Source organism: Macrobrachium rosenbergii, chromosome 4 (assembly GCF_040412425.1).
Source record: "Macrobrachium rosenbergii isolate ZJJX-2024 chromosome 4, ASM4041242v1, whole genome shotgun sequence".
Lineage (NCBI taxonomy): Eukaryota > Metazoa > Arthropoda > Malacostraca > Decapoda > Palaemonidae > Macrobrachium > Macrobrachium rosenbergii.
The window spans coordinates 51,877,199-51,886,598 of NC_089744.1; the positions used below are offsets into that span (position 1 = coordinate 51,877,199).

Below are 9,400 nucleotides of genomic sequence, written 5' to 3' on the forward strand. Positions count from 1 at the left end.
ACCTGAAAGTGATAAGCACAGTTTTTATTGGGGCTGGTTTTCAGCAACAAGTAGAGCCCTCCCCGCCCTCTCCCCCTCCTCTACGACGATGGAGGTTCCGGTGTTGCAAATCAAATATGGCGAACGAAAAGTCTCCAACTATCTTGACGCCTCTGGTTAAAGACGCCGAGAAAGCCACGGCGGCCATCTTACCCTTCCCAAAGCATACAGTACAGTATATTACGAACTGTGCATACAATACTAAAAAAACTTCCTACTTTCAATACAACTTTTCCACCGGCCCTTATCCTCCCGTAATTTTTACGTTTGTTAACACACCAGTCACATTTGTGTTTTCATGCCTATAGTATGCTAATGACAGTAACATGCGTGCAATAGTTATCACAGTATTTTATGTAGTTTAGTTTTCCGCTCTTCTCTCAGACTATAACCGTCGGGTAGCTTCCTTATTTTAACTTGCATTTTGAAAAATTATGAGTCATACAAGTAACAAGTTAGTCCACAATAAACAATAAAAGAAGAAGAATTTGCGTTCATTTATTGTGTAACTAACAATTTACTATCCATATTTTAAATTAATAACTGAAAAAAAGAGATAAAATACTGCTGTATTTATTATTTAGCTATGCTAGCTGAAGATTCTTGAATATTGCTGAAAAGTTACAGAAAGTTTATCTTCCGTAGGACTGTAGAAAGACCTTTGTTTTACTCACATTTTCAATTTTATTTTTTCTGTCTATTAGTATTCTTTTTTTATTATGATGATGGCAATAAACAAATATCGCATGACAAATTGATATTAAAGGATTTCAACAAAGAACACCTGGGTTTCTTTTAAATGTTGTTCAACCCAAACACACACGAGTAAATTCCGTCTAGAAAGGAACACAAACGCGCGTAGAAATTTAACTTCCTCTCACTAACAGCTTTCTGCTTCAAACGGACTCCTTTTTTTCTAGGACACATTTTTATCTTTATATTCCCAAATGTCCTTAGTTTTAACATCAACTCTAACTCCCACCCCCCCAATATTTCAGAACTCGCAGTCAAGTAAGCATAACCCAAAATACATCTTTCAGATTTTATCATTTTTATGATTAAAACATCTATTATCAGGAAGTAGCTTTAAATCAGCAATAACTTTTCCAACAAAAATGAATGCACAAAAATGGCACTATCAGGCCGAAGTTGATAAGTTTACTATTACCGTATTATGGAGTTGAAAGTATCATTTTCCTGTTTTCAAGTGTGCTCTGAACGTTTCGACGTTCGTTCGTCAGCAAATGACCTACCACACGTAACCTGGCCTAACCTAGGATATCATGTACTTACCCTAGTACATGATATAGTTTTAAAACATTCCATAAATCAATGGGATTAAGGCCATGTATTTCGCTAGTTTTGTGTTATCTCCCATCCAAAAACCCCTCTTTCACTACGGTCCTCTGAATTGTAGGATTTGAGGGTCAACTAGGCTATCTCTAAAAATACTCATTTGTTAACAACACTAATTTCAGAAACGTTCAAGGCACATATTAAAACGTAGATAAAGGATATTTTCTAGACCAAAATGTAATGATGGTTTAAAGTAAAACAAAACATTTGTAATGTCTATACTTGAAAGTGATTACAGACGCTAGACTCTAATAAGCGAACAAGATCAAATAACAGATTTTTGTTTATATTCATATTAAAATCGGAATGATTCTAGACCCATTTTAAAGGGAGGTTATGCAATTACAACGTGAGGTATTGAATGTCTTACCATTCTTCTCGATAGTAACAAAAAAGAATTCGTCTGCATATGATATGTAGTAAATATATAGACAAATGATGAAGAGGATTTTTGGAAAAGCAACACGATTGACCCTACCATCATTTCTGTCAGGCAATGAAGCGATAACCACATTAAAACCTGATTGCTACTCAGGACTGCGAAAGATGTTTATGCCGGGTGCATAACTTGTGTGGTTCTGTTGGAAGCGCTACACTTAAGGGTTTGGAGTAGTGAGCGTGGGAGAAAATGAAAAATGTTTATTTTCTTATTTTAGAAGAATTAGCTTCCAGGTTTTTAATTTTTTTGGTAACCTTTCTGCCGTAGGGTAGCGTGGCCTAGATTAACCTGTGTCCAAAGTGCTTGCCTGAGTTGCCCTGGTTGTTGCAGCGTAACTTTTCAGTCCTGGAAACAGAAAGAGTCCATGCAAGAATTCGTCTTTGTTTACTTTATTTTATGATTATTCTTATTAGCAATACACATATATCACGGAGGGAAAATGAGAATAAGTAACATAAAAATTTCACCGAAAGGGGACGTAGTAGAGCGGCCAACGAAGCAAGATTAGTGGCAAAGCTACCAAAGAGAGATGTGGTTAGATTTACACCATTTTATTCGGAAGGGAATGTCCGAGCTTTGTGTTAAGAATTGGGAATGGCAGACTGGATATGTGCAAAGAGGATAAGGATTAGGTTAATAAGAGGCCTTTACAGAGGGTACGTTTGGAATGTTCACCTCGCCTCAGGGGGTGGTGTTATGGGGAGTCGGTGGGCATTTATTGCAACAGTGTTAGGACATTAGCCAGGATCCCCTGATTTATGGGGAAGTCGAGTTGGCTACCCAGACTAGGTTGTTGACAGAAAAAAAAGTAAAAAATACGCCAAAATTTCTTTAGCACAATCTAGTTTTCTGTACAGCGTATAATGCTGTATGAAACTCTCAGGTGGCCGTAGTGGCTTGTGTTGTTGCGGTGCCAGACACACAATTTGGCTAACTTTAACCTTAAATAAAATAAAAACTACTGAGGCTACAGGGCTGCAATTTGGTATGTTTGATGATTGGAGGGTTGATGATCAACATACCAATTTGCAGCCCTCTAGCCTCAGTGTATTTGAGAATGGACAGAAAAACTGCAGACGGACAGACAAAGCCATCTCAATAGTTTTCTTTCACAGAAAACTAAAAAGATCATGGGATCCAGCGATAGTCCCTGAGAGAAGGTCGGGAATATAAATTAGATTATAAAATTTAGGCCGAGCACCAGTACCTATTAGGCCATTCAACTCTGAAAGGAAAATAGCAAGTGAAAGAAATTTTAAGGGTATAACAGGAGTAAAACCTCATAGTTGCACTATGAAACAATTGTTAGGAGAGGGTGGAGAGAAGATGGAAGAAAGATAGTATGAATGGAGGACAACTGTTGCACTTGCAACTGCCCCATCAACCAATTTAAGGAGATCCCAAGTTCCTCGCCAGCACTTAAGCTTCTACTGCAGGTCGAGGTTAAAGGGAACCCATTGACACAGGCTGTTTGACTATAATGAATACCCTATCGCTGATGGTGACACTAGTGGTGTTTAATATGAGAGGTTAGGTCCCGGGGTACAAGTGATGGAGAATTGATAGTGCATGAATCATGTTTCCGATTTTTCCTCAAGTGATTTTATAGACAAATTGTAAGTTATTGTTAAGTAACCTTTCAGCTACTATGAAAAGCACATTGCATTTGAAATTAGGTAAAACTAATGCGAAGGAAGAAGTCTTTTTCTCCACAAAAGTTTAGACTTCCACAAATTAAGACAGTTCACAATGAGACTCCTTGTTCTTGTAGATGATTATTGAAGGTACTGATGTAGTGATGGGTGTAAATGTGATCAGCTAGACTGAGGTTATTGCGATTAATGAGAATGGAGTGCGGCTGGTAGAGTTCAGTGTGTCTTGGCTTTAGAGCACAATGGCCAAGCTCAGGAGGATAGCCTGTTGCTTGCACAATTCGGGAGAAAGAAAAATATTTCTGTGCAGGATTTAATGGTAAAAGCTGAATAGTTGGATAGTCCTGGAACAAGGGTGTGCCTCAGGTGGCGAAAACACAGGCTAAGTTGTTATGAGGGCTCATTGGAAGGGGTGGAAAAATAAAAACTTAAGAAATAGCCAGACTTGTGGACTGAATAATCTATACTCATACTTTGGGAGAGAGGGTGGAAAGTGGTGTCCTGTCATAATGCTTGTCATTTGGCCAACAAAAATTACAGTCCACCCAATGTTGGATTTTGTGATCTTGACAATTCCGTAGGTCATGCATGCAGCAAAATGTGCGAGTGGGGGCAGATGACTGTGGTCATGACAATTGTCTGAAGTCAGTACACCTGAATTTCTGGAGCAGAGAAGCAAACTTTGGAAAAAGGGAATGAGGTTCCAGAACTGCAAGACCACCAAAGTATTTCGTTGTTTTCAGCAGGCATGGCTTGGTGAAATGAGATGTTATGACTAGGTCCTCTAAATTAGGCTGCTATCTAAAATGCAGCTTTTTCGTGATTTGAGTTTTGTGTCCCATGTTGGATTTTTGTCTAAATAGGTCAGCATGCAGCAAAATGTGCGAGTGGGGGGCAGATGACTGTGGCTGTCTGAATCTAAAATGCAATTTCTGGAGCAGAGAAGCAAACTTTGGAAAAAGGGGCTGTCAGAACTGCAAGATAACGCAAAGTATTTCGTTGTGCAGGCATGTTGGCAAATGAGATGTTAGTGACAGGTCCGTGTCTTCTTTTTCTTTGAGCCATTTGTCTAAATATAGCTGCTATCTAAAAATTTTGTTTTTCCGGAAACATACCTAGCTGGAAATTTTGTTTTTCGGAAACATACCTATTATATCTCTTCATTGTACAAAAACTTGATCGACTTCTTCAGGACTCAGGAGGCGTCATGAGAAAATGTTTTTATTCTTCCACATTTATATTTTTTCCAATTTGGCCTGCAGCAGAGGACTTAGTATCTTAAGTGTTAGATAAGAAATATGAGTTCTGATAAATTTGTTAACCCCGATTAATTATCCACGACATCATTGTCAATATGGAATTTTATGTAGCTGAATTGTTTAAACTGGGTCAACTGCAATTTTCCTCAGCAGGCTGACAAAGTTATTTCACAGTTTATTTATTTTCCAGTGTTATTTCTCTCTATACAGTTTACCCTTGGAAAGGGGAAGTTATGATCTTCCAAGGCCTAAAAAATTAAGCAGGGCTCTGGATACATGAAAAGATAGTAGAAAAGAAAGAACTTTAACGTCACCTTACCCGCTTTTTTCCCTACTGCAGTACATGGGTTGCATGTTAGCAGTCTTGCTTAAAACAAGAAAATTCAAACAACAGGACAATATAAAACAATGACATTTCATTTTTTATTTGTATATACAATTCTAGGCCCTTTATACAGTGCACATCATACATGAACCTCCACTACATGCATAGGAGAATGCACAGTACCCAAGGTCTATTACAATACCTTAGGGACAGCCCTAAGTATGAGGTATTTTACCTAATATTTATCTCAGTAATACATAGCCACACATTTGCATATGAAATGAAATGAGTAACGTAAGAGGATATGAAGTGTACTGTACTTGGTTTTGAAGTGCAGGCTCTGAAGAGCTGAAATATATACACAGACATATATATTTCTCTATACATTAAAAAATTGATAAGCCATGACAGATAAGGAAAACATTACCGTCTGTCTTCTGCACATACAATGAACAGGAACTATATGAAAACAAAATGCAAGTGATACAAAATGTGTGTAGGGAAATCATATACCGAGACAAAGCTAACTTGAAATTTAATATTAGAATGTAGGTTTATGCAATATCAAAAAGATCAAGAGAAATGGAAAATGATAACCTACAGAATAATGTGAGGATGAATATTAATTCTGCTGGAAATTGTCAGCTGAATAAATCATATTTCAAAGCCTTACGGCAAGGGCTTGGGTACAATACATCTCCATCTTGAAACTTTCAAATGCTTTTGTGACCCAGATATAAAACTCAAGGATTTCATCTGTTACAAAGAAGCAAGATATAACTGGGTCAACAAAATAGCTAAAGCTCAAGACTTACCACACATATAATCTTTCGCCTTCCAATCACCTCTGCTACATGCCGAGGAAACTTTTTTTCCTTTTTATTTTTTTTTTGCTTATGAAAGATATGGTTTGTCAGCAGTTGTATTGGAAAATACTTCTACTGACTCACTTGCAGGCATTGTGGATTTTGCATTTTGTCAAGTAAAGAATAAAAACTTCCAAATTTCAACCTAGCCTATTTTACATCATATGAGCTTTCACAATTAAGCTTAATCATAACAAGTCTTAAATATTAATTTCATGCAAAGATTTTGTATCAAACTTCATTATATACCTATGTTGCACTTCTTTAAAGGAAACAATGATTAACTTAGGGATTTTACAGTGATTTAACTAGAAAATTCATTTGAGAGAGAGAGAGAGAGAGAGAGAGAGAGAGAGAGAGAGAGAGAGAGAGAGAGAGAGAGAGAGAGAGAGAGAGAGAGAGAGAGAGAGAATATGCAAAGATAAGGGTGTCATAGTTAGACATGCTGGTCAAACTGCAAGCATGACTTCACTGATAGATAAAAAAAATAGCCTTCTTTATTTTTTTTTTACTTTTATATGTACTTTACTCATCACTGTTACACCAGACAAACTGCACGCACTAAGTACACATTGAGTAAATGGTGTACAGCCTAAAACGTATGTACACCCACTGATACAAACTCATGGCAGAAGCAAACACTAACATACACTCACACTACTGGGGACAGGAAATAAAGAATGAAAGAATAAGAAAAACATAATACTACACCATTTATGTCTATATTTTTGTTTACTGTAAGGAGTGTTGCTGAAGCAGCATTGCAACTGCTCCATTCTTTTTATTTTTTCTTTAGGGAGATGTTATTTGATTATTTAATGATTTTCTGTTATTTTATCAGTACTAAACAAGCAGTAGGATAACGTTCACTCTTATCTTCTGGGAAAAAATTCATTGTAAATTCATGTGGAAGCACACTTGAACACAAATAGGAATTTTGCTTTTTAAGTTTCAAAATCTTGTGCCACAATTATTCACTATTCACCATCACTCTCTAATGTTAACGACCAACTCTTGTCTTCCCAAGGATGTGCATAAAAAAATACAGTACCTATAAGTTTTAATTTTATGAAAAAGGGATATGTTATTCTTGAATACACATTTTAACATTAATGCAGACCACTTACAATAATATAAATGTAAAGGTAATATTCTCTCGGCGCCTATCTGCCAAGGATTGGAAAGTCACTCTTATCTTTCGCACATTTTGCTTTTCCTCATTAATAGCAATGAATTATTCAAGCTGAACTTAAATGATGTTACCAAACAGACCTAAAACACATATATGGCACATTGAGCAACAATAACAATTCTAATTCTACAGTTTTGGGGGAAGAAGAAAATAACTAAATGGAAGTATTAAAAGACTGATGTGCACAGATGTAGGCTACTTGTGTATCTGTAAAGCAATCACTTAGAACATGGGGCTCGGAGAAGTGGCAGGCTTCTTACTACAGAAACACACACGGGAAATGTTGAGGTATTTAACATTTGGATTTCAGAGGTAAATGAGCAGCAAGAAAAAAGGCAGACAGACATGGTGGGACAGTGAATTTTGAGCAGTCGAGATCAATAAGAAGTTAGATGACATTATCTTGGTTACATATTATACTGTATATAAATATATAAATGGAGAGGAAGAGAGGATGGGAAACTATAGTTATTTCAGAAGAATCCTGAGATATAGGCTGAAAAGTGATTCACAAGGAAAATACAAAATAAATGATGATGATGGTAAGGGATAAGCAACGAATTGAAAACTTGCCATGAGGCACTACCTAAGAATGCAAAAATAAAGGCACTATCTAAATCCATTTTTTTTTTTTTTTACAAAGCTGCACAAATATTCTAACATTACATTCTGTAGGGAATAACTTTTTATCTTTGCTCAGTCAATTTCTGAAAGCCACTATGTTGAGGATCCCTGCGTCTCGAGCTACTAGGATTGCAGGTGCACTCAACTGTGACTGCTCAATTTACGAGCATGCAAAGCATACAAATATTTTGGTTTTCATCACAGTTTTCTGTATGTTCCAATTTATAAATTCTCAACAAAATAATGACAACAAATATTCTTCCAACTCACAAAGACATTGCAAAATGTAACTTAACTCCACATGCAAAAAATACAACATATATTCCAAACAAAAACATGAAATTATCAAAAAACAACTACAATTACTGCATATTTCAACATAAAAATCTTAACAGCTTATTCCTATTTACGAACTTTATTCGACCATAACACTGCACAATGATTCACACCAAATGGGAAATTGAAAAAAATTACAACTATTTCCCTTTTGCACTCACTTGCAATACAAAACTTCACGTCACATACAGTACTATGTACATCACTGGTACCACTGTACACTTTACATTGTCTTGTAGGTAGAAAAATGTATGTCTTGTGCTTCACGTACAATCTTGTGCCATCTTGATCAACTGCAGTTGTCTGGTTATGAACCATTTTATTTAAACACGTTCTTAGAAGGCTTTTGTGTATGCCACTTTAAATGACCTAAGGGAAGAAAAATCCCTCTTGTGCTAGAGGCCATTCATAAAAGTTGTGTCGTTATACACTCTAACAGCCAGTGTGATACACATCAACTGTTTTAACGTAACTATTGTATAGTGTCACAATAATGCAAGGCAACCTTCATGTCGTGTGTTTTTTTTTTCAATTGAAATGTTCACGTGGAGTCATTGCCATTCCACCTACAGTAACTGAAACTATGTGCTCTTGATATCACCTCACAATATACTCAAGCCACCGGATATTCACTCTAAAATCCAGAGTTTCACAAGTCCACTTTTAACAGTACACTGTATTTGTAAGGCTACGGAGTTGTGGACAAATCACTGCACTTCTGGTGGGCATAAAACTACATATAGGTATATGTAATGTATATTTCCTCCCTAGGATGTTTCAACAGTTTGGAAGGGGAAGAAACAAGGAAAATATAAAAAGGGCACCACCTGAAACCAGATGCTATATTGGTCTTTCCTAACTAACTGTTTCCTATTCATTTTCAATACTGCAGTCAAATAATGTACAGGGAAAAACTTGCAAGAATTATCACAGGCATTCCACAATAGTCTGAATATGATATTACTTGTGGACCTTTAATGCACTTTGTAAACACACAAGCTTTGTCCATGGTCAGTAAATAGTCATTACAAGACTGGTATTTAAATGATCAGCATCTTGACAGTATAACAGAAACCTTTCATGGGATCACATAAAAGTTTTTAAGGAACAGTACAAAAAGGTCAGTATTGTAAATTCCCTTTGAATACTGATGATGCTTGTTTGAAAACAAACCCACTCATTTCCAAATTACAGTTCATATTAAACAATCCATAATTTAACATTCAAATAACAAAGCTTTAAACGTAATGCTCAAAATTTCATCATGTGAATTTCATTAGGAATAATGCTGCAATACATACTGTATGAATAT

At 36.2% G+C, this 9,400-nt stretch overlaps 1 protein-coding gene across 2 annotated transcripts in view; it reads right to left on the reverse strand.

Annotated features, from left to right (window-relative positions):
• Nucleotides 1–6,256: 6,256 nt before the first annotated feature.
• FBXO11 (F-box protein 11) overlaps nt 6,257–9,400 on the reverse strand; it is a 56,361-nt gene continuing 53,217 nt past the window's right edge. For both annotated transcript variants that reach the window (XM_067097106.1, XM_067097112.1), the window contains exon 14: nt 6,257–9,400. This exon is cut by the window's right edge and continues 761 nt beyond it. The gene's annotated coding sequence lies outside the window, so the exon portion shown is untranslated.